The sequence below is a fragment of the Ictidomys tridecemlineatus genome, chromosome 11 (assembly GCF_052094955.1).
Source record: "Ictidomys tridecemlineatus isolate mIctTri1 chromosome 11, mIctTri1.hap1, whole genome shotgun sequence".
Classification (NCBI taxonomy): Eukaryota; Metazoa; Chordata; class Mammalia; order Rodentia; family Sciuridae; genus Ictidomys; species Ictidomys tridecemlineatus.
The window spans coordinates 93728286-93742496 of NC_135487.1; the positions used below are offsets into that span (position 1 = coordinate 93728286).

General features: G+C 39.8%; 1 pseudogene; it reads left to right on the plus strand.

Moving 5' to 3' along the window:
- The first annotated feature begins 12254 nt into the window (after positions 1-12254).
- Positions 12255-13847, plus strand: LOC101973228 (polypyrimidine tract-binding protein 1-like; annotated as a pseudogene).
- Positions 13848-14211: the final 364 nt, after the last annotated feature.

Sequence of the window (14211 nt, forward strand, 5' to 3'; positions counted from 1 at the left end):
TGGATTTTCTCGTGCATATTTTCTCTATCTCCAATGCTTCATTTTTAAGTCCCTTCCTCCTGGGACTGTGAAGTTGACTCAGTCAGGCTGCTCTGGCCTGCAGGTCACAGGTGCAGAGGCCGCAAGACTCACTGGATGCATGTGACATTAGGCTGCCCTGGGGCCTGTGTAGGGCAGAAGAGCACAAACCTGCTAATCACACCTCCTAGCTGGCCTGCCGAGCCAGTCCAGACTCTCTCATGGTGGGATACTAACAGAATGACCAGGGGTCAGAGAGGATAGAGTCTGTTTGTTCGGCCAGCCGCACCCCAGTGGAATCGACCACTTTTTTCTGCTGATCTCATCTTTTCATCTTTTCCAAGTCCTGATCAGTTTAGTTTTCTTTAAGTTGTGTTTATGTTAGTCACAAGAAGTGGCTATTGATGAGCAAAGAACATAGTTAACAGAGGGTATCTACGTGCTGGAGCAACCAAGTGCTTTTCAGGGGTCTCTTTCTTTAATTGTCAGCAAAAGCAGATGTGGTAGAAAGGAAATTATGGGCTCTACATGAGAAATCTGGGGTACAAAGATGTCAGGTCAATTTCTCCATGCCACACAGCTAGGCAGTGATGGAGCTGTGACTCAAACTGGAGTCTGTCAGACCTCTGAGTTTACATCTGGAGCCTTCCTGCAGTCACCACCTTAATGAAATGTCAGGTGCACACAGTGCTGTGGGGCCAGGGAGATGGATGTAGTCAACCCAGCTATGGGTCTAGAGGGACCTTGCTGCCCAGCTGAAATCCATCAGATGCATCCACAGATAGGGGACAAGTGGGCCAAGCACACTAGGTGACCAAGTTAGGAAGGACATAACAAGCAGAGCGCCTGTCCACGAGACCTGATCTCTTGCTGGTCTTCAAAAGACCAGGAACACGTATGGCCCAGCACTAGTTGATTCGTGGCTCATCCCCCTTGGAATGTGGTTCTGCATTCATCTGGATTCTGACATTTCATCCCAACACTTGGGGTTCAGGCAAGCATTCCCTATCTTATCCCCCACCTCTCAGTTACCTGTTCTTGTGCCTGCTTCTTCCTGGGAATCCGATTACCTGTTGTCTGAGTCTACCAGCCACCTCTGCCTCAGGGGTCACTGGAACTAGTGCCTGTTTAGGGGGTGTTCATGGAAACCTCACAGGGTTCTTGGGGAGATGGGCTCCAGGTACCCCTATCAGATGGATCATGAACCAAACATGCAGTGCCCAGGGCTCCTTCATGGAAGCCAATGGACAATCCCAGACTCACAGAATAAAGGCTTGTTTGAACCCTTTTTGAAAACACACTGTTTGCTTTCTACACATGCACTGGTGGGAATTTCTGCAGGATTTTGTTCAGTTGATGCCCAGGGTTAAATTTTCAGCTTTGGAATGAACTCAGAGGTGTTGAATTGGAGTAGGTTTTGGAGTTAAACTTCAAACAGCTTCACAAAGGATGCTTTCTGGGAAAGAGCAGCTGCTTCCAGAGGCTTTGCTGTCACATTTCCGGCTCCTCCCATGAGCATCTTCTCTTTTTCCTGATGGCTTACCTGACCACCCTTCAGTGGGACATGATGGAGACAGCATTCAGGCTGTCAGCCAGAGATCTGGACACGGGGGTCAGAAAGCAAGCACTGGAGTTATTTTGGCGAGCTTACCTTGAATAGGCACTTGGATTTAGGTGTCCAACACGTTGATCTTGGTTCCTACTGGAGGTCATAGTCACTAATATGGAGCTGGGAAGAGTCATGTGGATCCCAGGCTTGGTGCTGAGGCCAGCTGTTCTGCTCTCTGTGTTCGTCTTACTCTGGTCCACACCGCAGAGCCGTGTGTCGGTTGTGCGGAACCTGATGGCAAGATGCAAGGCGGCTGGGCCCGGCTTTTTGGGCAGATCATGGTCCAGAACTCGTGGTCCAACTGCAGTCAGTTCTGCTGATCAGTGTCATCTATGAACATTATTCCAAAGTACTCCTTCTGTTTCAGGTTGAAATGTAAAGCCACAAGGTCCAGCAGCATTTTTGAAAGAACTTTGGGCTGAACCAGCAGCTCCAGCCTTCTGTCATCCAGGAGCTGCACCTGTAGTGCCTGTCCTCTGTCATCTGGTATACTTCCGCAGCCCGCACAAGTCCTTAGAACCTAGTGGCAAGCCCACCGCTGCAGCTCTTTAGACCATCTCCACAGCATGGACACTGTCAGGTTCCATAGGAAGGGGCTTCTGGTTAACAACAGGTCCTCCATGCAGCACATGAACACTGAGGCCATGCTCTTGGCTCTAGCCGGGGTCCCCACTGCTATCCCAAAGCCACCTCTGCAGGCAGCAGTGTCAAGCCTGTTCCCTGCCTGGTCTACAGTGTGCATCCCGGCCGGTTCTGGGCGCCATGCCGTGGGATTGGGCACTGGCCACCCAAAGGCGGTGCTGGCACTGGCAGCCTGCCTGCGCACTGCCCGCCAGCAGTGCCCAGCAGGCTGCGCTAAACTCCACTAACTCCTAATATATTTTTAAGTCTTTATGTTAATGTTCAAAATAATCCTATGAGGAAGTACTAATATTTTCTCATTACTATTGCTATTATTACCATTGTTGTTGTTATTACTCTCATTTTATACCTGAAGAAATAGAAACACAAATAATTGTTGAAAAGTCAGCTAGTAAGTGCAGAGCCAGGAGGCAGGCAGGCTCCAGGGTTCATTTTTAATCACCAGACTTTAATGCTGCTTAAGTTTGGGTTGTCGGATTTCTCAGCTTTATACTTTAGAAAACCAATACATAAATCTATGTAGTATGATTTTTCCTGAATGTTAGTTATAGGAAATTGGTTCCAATATGTGATACCACTAAATGGGTTAGTAGACCTGGACCATTTACATTTGCCTCAAGATAGTCATATATAAAAGATAAAAAAAAACATAATACTGATGCATATATTCTATTTTTCAAGCTTTCTGGTTCTAAGTCTGCAGTATTCTGTCTCATTACTAGGTATTCATGCCTTGTAAAACTTTTGCTAATGCCATTTTATGCCACTAAGTTAATATTTACCATTATATCTTTAAACCATGCACACAAAGCAGGGGAATCTGAAATTCAAAACAAGTTTGGGCAACTTGGAGAGGACCCAAAATTTTAAAAAGGTCTAGAATGTGGCTCAGTGGTAATATACACTGAATTCAGTTCCTCAATATAAGAGAATGGGGGAGAGATGAAGGTCTTCAAATGCTGAGAATTGAATATGTATATATATATAGAGAGACACACACACACCCACACACACACACACACACACACATATATATATACATATATATATATATATATATATATATATAGAGAGAGAGAGAGAGAGAGATAGAGAGAAACATACACACAAATATATATATGCTTATATAGTATATAAAATAAAATATACATGTATAGTCTAGCTCATATATATACTATATATGCATTTATATGCATGTATATTTTACATTCCTAATTTTACCCAATTCTTACAAAACCCCTTTAACAGAAGTAAAAAATCATTGCTACCCTTCTTGGATTAGCAGATATGTCATAATACATTTTTAAATTTTTTAATGTTAAGAAAATTATCAGAATAAGGGTTTAGAAAAAGGAAAATATTCAGAAAAGTCCATTCATCCTATTACATGAGAAATAATTGAAGTGCTAGATAGTTTAGGAACTGTCTCTTAGAAAAGAAGTAGATCTGGGGCTGGGGTTATGGCTCAGTGGTAGAGCTCTCACCTCCCACATGTAAGGCCCGGGGTTCGATCCTCAGCACCACATATAAATAAAATAAAATAAAGTTAAAAAAAAGAAAAAGAAAAGAAGTAGATCTGACCTTACTGTCACAAGAACACAAAATGAGGACCAATAGGTGGGAGCTCCAGGGGAGTAGATTTATAATAAACCTAAAGAACACGTCCCAATGCTTTTTATTGACTGGACATGAATGGGTTTCTTTAAGATGATGGTGGATTCCTAAGCACTGACTGAATAACTGTTTTGGGAAATGTTGAAGAGAGAATATTTGGAAGTTTTTTTTTTAAATACTTTTTTAGTTGTAAATGGACACAATGTTTTTGTATGTATTTATTTTTATGTGGTGCCAAGGATTTAACCCAGTACCTCACACATGTGAGTCGAGTGCTCTATCACTGAGTTACTACCCCATCTCAGAATCTTTGCAAGTTGGCTAAGTATTCTGGTCCCCTCTCTCTGCAGTAGATTAAATACCTGTGGAACTCAGAAATGATCATATGACTCTCTCACCAATGAGATGTGAGCAAAAGTGATATCTGCCATTTCTAGGCAGAAGGTTTAAGAGAAATGATGCAGTTTGCTGTGTCTCTTTTCCTTTACTACAAACAGCTGTCCATGTGTGGTCAACCTGGACACTAAATGAATATGGTATGGTTCAGAACCTCAGGTGACCTCCACTAGACATTAACATGAACAGAAACAAACCCTTGGATGTTTTTTGAACCATTAGAATTTGGGGGTTGCATATTAACTGAAATACAATGGACCCTATCCTGACTGATACAGACTCTTCTTGATTTAGGTGACCTCTAAAACCAATTTTATACATGAAGTTTTCAGGATGTGATATCATCTGAAGTATATTTTGGTTGTTTACTTCCTGTATTTCTTCCTTATAGTTGAGTTGTAATTGTCATAGGTTATAGAGTCAAGAAAAAAATCATAAATTGTTGGGTTGTAACTCAGTAGTAGAATACTTGTCTCATCAGCATGAAGGCCTGGGTTTTATCCCCAGTTCACCTCCCCCACATACACAACATACAAGAATCATGAATTGTCAAAGTTACCCTTGAAAATAATGAGAAATACCCCAAAAAACAAAACAATAAATGCAGTAGTATTTGCATATCTCTGTCAGTATTATACATAAATGTACAATGAAGTTGTTGGATTATTTTTAAAGAATAATATTGCATGACAATACATATCTTTAAATTCTAGAATTATACCTGTGTAGCAAGATGTGCATGTTTTAATATTTACCAGGAAACTTAGAACAAAGTAACTGAAGAAATTAAAATTGGTGTCTCCCATTTCATGGTGACTGGAGGCTTGAGCTCTCTGAGTGGAGTGGTGGTGGAGACCCTGTGCTCTTTTTCACCAATATGACTCTATGTGTTATGTTCCCTAAGTTACATGTGCCATGCCATGGTGCAATTGTAAGGTACTTTTTTTCTTCCTTATAGTTTGAGTATTAAGGGCTGGGGTTGTGGCTCAGTGGTAGAGCTCTTGCCTAGCACATGTGAGGCCCTGGGCTCAGTCCTCAGGACCACATAAACAAAGATACTGTGTCCATTTACAACTAAAAAATAAATACTTCAAAAAAAAAGTTTGAGTATTAAAAAGCGAGCTTAGGTCCTGAACCAAAATTTCAGGTGACCACAGATTAGAGGAGACCAACAAATTTGGACTATACGTTCTTGTGTCATAACACATTTATTTTTAAAAAGTAACAAGAAGCTTAAACTAAATAGAAGTTTATTTCTCTCTTATATAAAGTCCAAACTGGAATGGTAGTTCTGTCTTGTCAAGTTGTCAGGGGCCTGGTCTTTCTTATCTTGTTTTCAGGGTATTGTGCTCATCCACAGGGATTAACTTGGCTCACCCTACATCCAAATTCCAGTCCCAACCTTTGGGAATGAGGAAAGGGGATGAGAAGGTCCCTTTTGCTCACAGTCCATTGACCAGAACATAAGCAGAATGTCATATTCAATTGTCTGGAAGGATAAAAAAATGTAATCATTGCTGGGTTCCATATACCTAGAAAAAAATCTAATTACAATAAATGGAAGGGACAGCACCTATCAGGAGACAATTAGTTTCTGTACACCTCTGTTTTAGAGATGAGAAAGTTGATCCTCAGAAAATAATTTGTTCAAGGCCTCACATAACTAAGATATTTGAAAAACTGTCCCAATAAGAAAACACAGAGTTATGCGGGGTACATCAGAAGTCAGAACCAGGACTGGTAGGGAGATGTTAAAGGAGGCATGTTTCTATACAGTTAATATTAGAACGAATAATTTTCAACATTTAGAAGAGTACAATAATGAAGTGGCTACCTCAGTGCTATTACCAACTGAATGGCCTTATCCATTTGTCAGGGATGTCATTCTTAGCTAGGCACCATGCCTGTAATCCCAGCACCTTGTTTGAGATTGGGAGGATTGCAAGTTTGAAGCAAGTCTCAACAACTCAGACTCTCAGCAACTTAGTAAGACCCTATCTTAAAACTGAGAGAGATATAGATAGATAGATAGATAGATAGATAGATAGATAGATAGATAGATAGATAGATAGATAGATAGAAAAAAAGAAAGCTGTATCATTCTTCATTAGGAAGATGGGTCACTTGGGTGATTCTTAAATCTTTTCTAATTGCAAGTGTCTATAATTGAGCTTTCAGTTTTGTCTTCTAATACCAGTGATCCTAAACCTTTTTTTTTAACCAGGACCAGTCAGCTTATATTAGCCAAATATGTATGTGTTTGTTTCCTTGGTAACCTATCTTTTCCCTACCTCTCCTTCAAGCTTCTTTTAGTTAATTCATGTTCCAACCTTTCTTCAACATCTAAGTGTAATTTAATGTCTCATCAGTTTGATTGCCACACCTGTCCCAACCTACAGCCTACCCACTGGTTTTTCTCCAACCCTTGGTGTAAATACTAAATATGTTATTAATATTTTGGTTATTTGTTTAATGAATGAAGAACCTTCCTCACCATCCTACTTTGACTTCTCACTCAGTTGTTAAAATTCTTGTTCCTACCAGTCCCTTCACACAAAATTTGTTCTTCAAATTACCTTTATTGATAATTACCATGTCGTGTAAAAATTGCAGTAGTACAAATATTAAGAAGGAAGAGGAGGAGGAGGAGGAGGAGGAGAAAGAGGAAAGTAAGAAGTATTTGCTTTTTTTCCTTTTTTTGTGGAGGGGATTTAGGAGACATGGAAGAGATTTCTTTAGCAAAGTTTTTTTTTTTTTTTTTAGTCTAACCGGAGGAGAAAATAGAGTGGCAGAAGGAACAGCATACACAGCATGAGCAACATGGTATGTTGAGGGCACAGTGGTATTTTACTGATGCCACAGAAAGATAGGGAGAGGAAGTGGTTATTTCAAGGAATCTAGACTTTTGTGCATACTGTATTTAGGGAGTCAAAAACAGAAGAGTGACTTAAACAAGGTGATAGGTTGGCATTAGGATGAATTTGAAGGAAATTCTTATTTGACAGACCACCTTAGCTTTCTTAGCAATCAAGAAAGGTAGACGAAGGTACAATAAAATATCAGTAAAGCTTCTACAATTGATAGAATGGGAAGGAGAACAAAGGCAAGTCCAAAAGGCCCCACTAAAATTTTAAAATATGAATTTTAGTAAGAGTAGCATGCACATTTGTACAGTTTCCTTCAGCAATGCTCAAAGGTTAGATGTAGGAGAAAATGGATGGTAGGATTGATTCAGGTTTAGAAGTTGATAGCTAGAAGGAAAGGTCAAAAGTCAAGGGATTAAGAGTGTTGAAAAAAATTTAAGTAATCAATTATGGGATTCAAATTGCATAAGAAAGGAAACCAGGACAGGAAGATAAATCTGGAAAGTATAGAATGTTTGGAAGATGAGGCCTCAGTGATGTCAAAGAAGGTGTGTATTTAAGCAGTAATGCTATGATGCTTGATTAAGCTGGAGGTGGGGTAGGAATTCAATAGTGAGATATTAAAGGCTGAATTTCCTTCAGTAAAGCAGTGTAGAGTGGGCAAGGTCAAGGGTGTGGATGTTGCTAAAATGGCATGACGGCTTGGTTAAGACAAAGAACGCTGAGCCTAGGGTGTTAGGTTATTTGTCTAATGTTAAGGTAGCTAGTATGATTGCAGGTGTTGGGGTGAAGAGAGAGATTGCAAAACAGATATTTAAACTGTAGTATCAACTAGGAGAAGAGCATGACGTAACCAGACATGTTATACCTTCAGATTTTGAGTCTTAAGTTGGAAAGTAGAAGGGTGACAACCTGCAAGTGACAGGGTGCTGCAAAGTGCTGGCGATGCCTCTGGACCTGTGGAAAATGGAGGTGGAGAATTAACCTCCTACCAGAAGGGGCATAATTCCAGTGGTATCCTCTTGAGGTAGCCAGGTTTCAGTTGGGCAGTAAGTGGAGATTAGTAAAAAGACTGAGAATGTGAGGGTTTGTTGAATTCTGGAACAAAGGTTTCAGGTGGTGTGACAGAATGAGGGGAAAGAAATTTGCAACAAGAGAATGAATCAGAGTGAGGTTAGGTGTAGGAGAAAATGGATGGTAGTATTGATTCAGGTTTAGAAGTTGATAGCTAGGTGGAAGTTTCAAAAGGCAAGGAATTAAGAGTGTTGAAAGAAATTTAAGCGATCAATTATGGGATCCAAATTGCATACAGATGGCAACCAGGCCAGGGAAATTTTTTAAATTCCAAAATAAAGAGTGAGAAAAGACAGAGCAGATTGGTAACTAAAAGAGAATAGGTTACCAGGACTTCCATTTTCATCTTCTCATGTGTATTGTGGGGATGAAATACATAGGTAGAACTGAGAGTCCTGAGGATGTCCAATATGGACATGAAATAGTTTATATCAAAGGCCCCGGAGATACAATGTGCCTCTCTCACCCCTCTATTTATGGACTCAATCCTCCTCATCATCTGCCTGTTAGCTCTCATTTCAGAAAAATAGTATTCCTACTATTCCCTGCATCTCTATATCTTTGACCCAATCCACATCTTATTTTCTTATCTTTGTTTTGGTATTCAATTCTGATTTAAATTTTGTGAAAAAATAATCTACAATTCCTATCTCTTAAGCATTCCTTTTCTCCCTTTTAACCCTTACTCTGAGTCCTGCTGTACCATTTGATTAAAAATATTATTTTGCTAATATCATCAGTCATCTCCAGTTGACATAACTAATCAATATTTTCTTATTTGTACCTTTGTGCTCTGCTCAGAACTTTATCATTACCTATTTCTTGAAACTTGAGTATTTTGGTTTCATGAACCATATTCTCTACTTTTACCTCTCACTTCTTTATTTCCTTTACTAAATTCTCTGAGGGTGTTCTCCTCATTTTTTAGAAATCAACTTTATTTTAAAAACAATTACATAGTTTCCATATACCTCCTGTGCTTCCACTCAAAGAGCCTTCCCACCATGGTCATCCTGCGTTTGTTACAGTGGCATACTTGTTACATTCAGCAATCCACACTGACATCTCATTGTTCCCTAAATTGCGTAGTTTCCGTTAAGGATCAATCTTGGTGTTAGGTATTGTATGAGTCTTGACAAATGTACAATGGCCTGTATCCACCATTGTATTATAATAGTCAATAATTTCACCACATTAAAAATCCTCTGTAGGTTTCCTATTTTTTCTGTCTCCCCAACCACGAATCATTTTACTTTCTCCATAATTTTGCTTTTTTTTTTCCAGAATATTATGTAGTTTAGAATCAAACAGTATGGAGCCCTTTCAGATTGGTGTCTTTCACTTAGTAATATGCATCTAAGCTTCCTCCATGTCTTTTCACAGCTTTCTAACAATTTTTGTTTTTTAGTGTAATATTCTGTTATCTAGAATTCAATTTATTTGTTTTAATCAGAACATCTTGATTGCTTCCAAGTTTGGGAAGTTATGAATAAAGATGCTATAAACATGTATAGTTAGGGTTTTATGTGGATATGTTTTCAATTCACTGGATTAAATACCAGAGAACATGACTGCTGAACACATGAGAAAGTGTTGTCCACCCTTTTTAAAGGCAAATGGTCTACAGGAGGCCAGTCATTAGTATTCTGCTTTGTAAATAGGTAACTTAAGGTCAAAAAAGTTAAATGACTTACCCAAGGATTACACAGTAATAAGTGATAGAGTAGGTCTAAACTTTGGGATTTCTCCCTACTGGTCCAAGACTTTTTACTATTTTATGTGGCTTCCTCATTACATAACAGAGAAAATGTTTGAATTTCTTACCCAGGGGTCTAAGTCTAAAATTATCATACAGCTCAAAAAGACTACAGTAATGTTGTACCTAGAACTGGGTGGGAAAAAAGTACAAGCTAGAAAAGTATAATATTTTAAGGCCTTTAAGAGTGATGAAGATATTAAAGTTCTAAAAAACCTAAGAGTTTTATTTATATTAAAACATGTTTAGATGATAGTGAAATAGCAACTTATAGGAAGGAAGAAAATATTTACAAATCACATATTTCATTAGGGTTTAATATTCAGAGTTGGGCTGGGTTTGTGGCTCAATCATAGGGCACTGCCTAGCATGTGTGAGGTACTGGTTCAATTTCCAGCACCACATAGAAAAGCAAATAAAATAAAGTTATTTGTCCAACTACAACTAAAATATTTTTTAAAAATACCCAAAGTAATGGTCTTGAGTTGTGGCTCAGTGGTAGAGTGCTTGCCTAGCACGTGTGAGGCCCTGCACCACATAAAAATAAAGAAGTAAAATAAACATATGTGTCCAACTAGAACTAATATATATATATATATATATATATATATATATATATATTAAAATACAAAGTGAATAAAGAACTCCTTTAACTCAACAACAATAAAACTTGATAAAAAATGGGCAAAGGACTTCTCCAAAGAAGTTGCACAAATGACCAATAAGCACAAAATTCACAGCATCACTTATCATTAGGAAAATGAAAATCAAAACTACAATAGGAACCACCTCAGACCCATTAGGATTGGCTACTATTAAAAAATAATAACAAGTATTGACAACGGAATGGAAAAATAGGAACCCTCTTGTGTTGTTGTTATATATTTATTAGTAAATAAGCCTGATTTAGAAAGTTAAGAAGCCAGTAACAAAAAGACCACATATTGTATGATTCCATTTATATAAAATATTTGAAATATTTTCTCTCATAGAATGAAGTTTGACCAAAGAAAGGGGAAAAAGTGGGGGAGGACTCCTGTGAAAATAGAAGGGAGATCAGTGGAGCAAAAGAAGGGGATAGAAGAGGAGGGAGGAGGAACAGGAAAGGAGAAAAATAATGGAATGACATTGACCAAATTGTGCTATGTACATGTGAATACACCAGAGTGAATTTGACTTTAATGCTTATTTATAAAGAACAAATTTTTAAAATTATAAAGAAATAGAAGGAATATCAGTAGAGTAGAAGGGAAACAGGAGGAGGGAGAAGGAGGGGAAAAAGGGAAGTACTGGGGACTGAAGTGGAGAAAGTTTTATTCTATGATGTATAATTATGTCAAAATGGGCCCCACTATTATGTGAAACTGTGATGTACTAATAAAACATTCAGAAATTTAAAAAATATGCTGTCTTGATACAGATTTACTACTGAAATACCACTCTTTAAAATGCATTTTTTAATTGATTTTTAAAATGAGAGTGCAATACATTAAAATTAGTATTACACTGATAGAACACAGTTTTCATATCTCTGGTTGTATATAAAATATATTCACACTAATTTGTGTCTTTATATATGTACTTTGGATGATTATATGCAAACATAAGTCAAAATGTTATTCAAGTCAAAATGTCTGAATTTCTGTCATCTCATTTTCCCTTTTGTGGTTGGGTCCTTTCACTCCTATTTCAAAACTTAGCTCACATACCACTTTTTCTAAGTAGTCTTCTCTAATTTCTCAGCCAGAATTAACAGTTCCATTCTTTCTTTGAACTTAGACTGAACCAGTAAGAGGAAAGAGCATATGACTCAATAAATCCCATAGGTATATATGCAAGAGAAATGAAAATAAATGTACATAGAAACTTGCATATGAATTTTATATAGCATTATTCATAAGAGCCAAAAAATATCTAAATGACCCCAGGATCTGTCAGCTGAATAAAATGTGGTGTATCCATAAAAGGGAATATTATTTGGCAACAAAAAGAAATGAAGTATTGATACATGCTGCACTGTAGGTGAAACACCATTTTAAGAAGCCAGTCACCAAAAGACCACATATTGTATGATTCCATTTATATGAAATATCTGAAAAAATCAAAATATTAGAAACAATTGGTGGATAAATGGTTGTCACTTGAGTCTGAGGGGTGGGAGGGAGGTACAGAATGACTACTAATGGGTTTCAAGCTTTCTTTTGGAGGTAATAAAAATGTTCTAAATTTCCGGATCCTCCACTCCATCCCCTTAGGGTCTGCTATGTGTGCCATACACAGCATGGTCCCAGACATAGCAGTTGGCATTAAGTTGTCTGACGAGCTTTTCTCTACATGTGTCACTAATGGACCCTCTATCATGAGCAGCAACTCTGCTTCTGAAGCAAATGGAAATGACAATAAGAAGTTCAAAGGTGACAGCAGAAGTTTAGGAGTCCCCTCCTGCATGATCCATATCTGCAAGCTGCCCAGCGATGTAACAGAGGGCGAAGTCATTTCCCTGGGGTTGCCCTTTGGGAAAGTCACCAACCTCCTGATGCTGAAGGATAAAAACCAGGTTTTCATTGAGATGAACACCCAGGAGGCGGCCAACACATGATCAACTATTGCACCTCGGTGACACCCGTGCTGTAGCCAGCCCATCTACATTCAGTTCTCCAACCACAAGGAGCTCAAGACTGACAGCTCCCCAAACCAAGTGTGGCCCAGGAGGCACTGCAGGCCGTGAACTCAGTCCAGTAGAGGAATCTGACTTTGGCCACCTGGACCACAGCTGTGGATGCTGGGATGGCAATGACTGGACAGAGTCCGGTGCTCAGGATCATCGAGGAGAACTTCTTCTACCCTGTGATCCTGAACATGCTGCGCCAGATCTTCTCCAAGTTCCGCACAGTCCTGAAGATTATCACATTCACCAAGGACAACCACTTCCAGGCATTGCTGCAGTATGCCAATCCTGTGAGCGCCCAGTGTGCCAAGCTGTCGCTGGATGGGCAGAACATTACAATGCCTGCTTCCCGCTGCACATGGACTTCTCCAAGCTCAACAGCCCAATGTCAAGTACAATAAGGACAAGAGCCACGATTATAGGCACCCAGACATGTCCTCTGGGGACAGCCAGCCCTCAATGGACCAGACCATGGCCACGGTCTTCGGTGCACCTGGTTTAATCTCAGCCTCTCCATATTGCAATTCCTCTAGCCACAGGTCTGCCTGTTCCTAACACGCACAAAGCCCTGGCCCTATTGGCCATTCCATCAGCTGCAGCTGCCATGGCTGCCCGCAAACCAAATCACCATCCCAGGCCTGGTGGGGTCTGGGAACTCCATCCTGCTGGTCAGCAACCTGAACCCAGAGAGAGTCACACCTCAAAGCCTCTTTATTCTTTTCGGCGTCTATGGGGACGTGCAGCTGGTGAAGATCTTGTTCAACAAGAAGGAAAATGCGCTGGTGCAGATGACAGATGGCAGCCAGTCCCAGCTGACCATAAGCCACCTCAATGGGCACAAGCGGCATTGGAAGCCCATCCGCATCAGCTGTTCAAGCACCAGAACATACAGCTGCCGCATGAGGGCCAGGAGGACCAGGGCCTCCCACTCCCCCCTGCACCCCTTCAAGAAGCCGGGCTCCAAGAACTTCCAGAACATCTTCCTGCCCTCGGCCCCCCTGCATATCTCCAACATCCTGTCTTCCTTCATGGAGGAAGACCTCAAGGTCCTGTTCTCCAGCAACAGGGGCATGGTCAAGGCCTTCAAATTTTTCCAGAAACACCACAAGATGGCGCAATCTGTATACGGGGTAAAAATGGGAGGAGGCGGTGCAGGCGCTCATCGACCTGCACAACCATGATCTGGGCAAGAACCACAACCTGTGACCTGTGAGTCTCCTTCTCCAAGTCCACCATCTAGGGGCCCAGCCCCTGGCCGGTGTCTGGAGGCACTTCTGTCATTCCAGAGAAAAGCCACTTTAAGAAGCAGCTGAAGTAAACTTAACAGACCAGAGATTTTATTTTATTTTATTTTTAAAGTGAAATCAGTTTACATGTTTTTTTTTTACTTGTAGTTGGACATAATACCTATATTTTATTTATTTGTTTTATTTTTTTATTTTTTATTTTTTTTATTGTTGGTTGCTCAAACATTACATAGTTCTTCATATATCATATTTCACACTTTGATTCAAGTGGGTTATGTATTCCCATTTTTACCCCGTATACAGATTGCAGAATCAAATCAGTT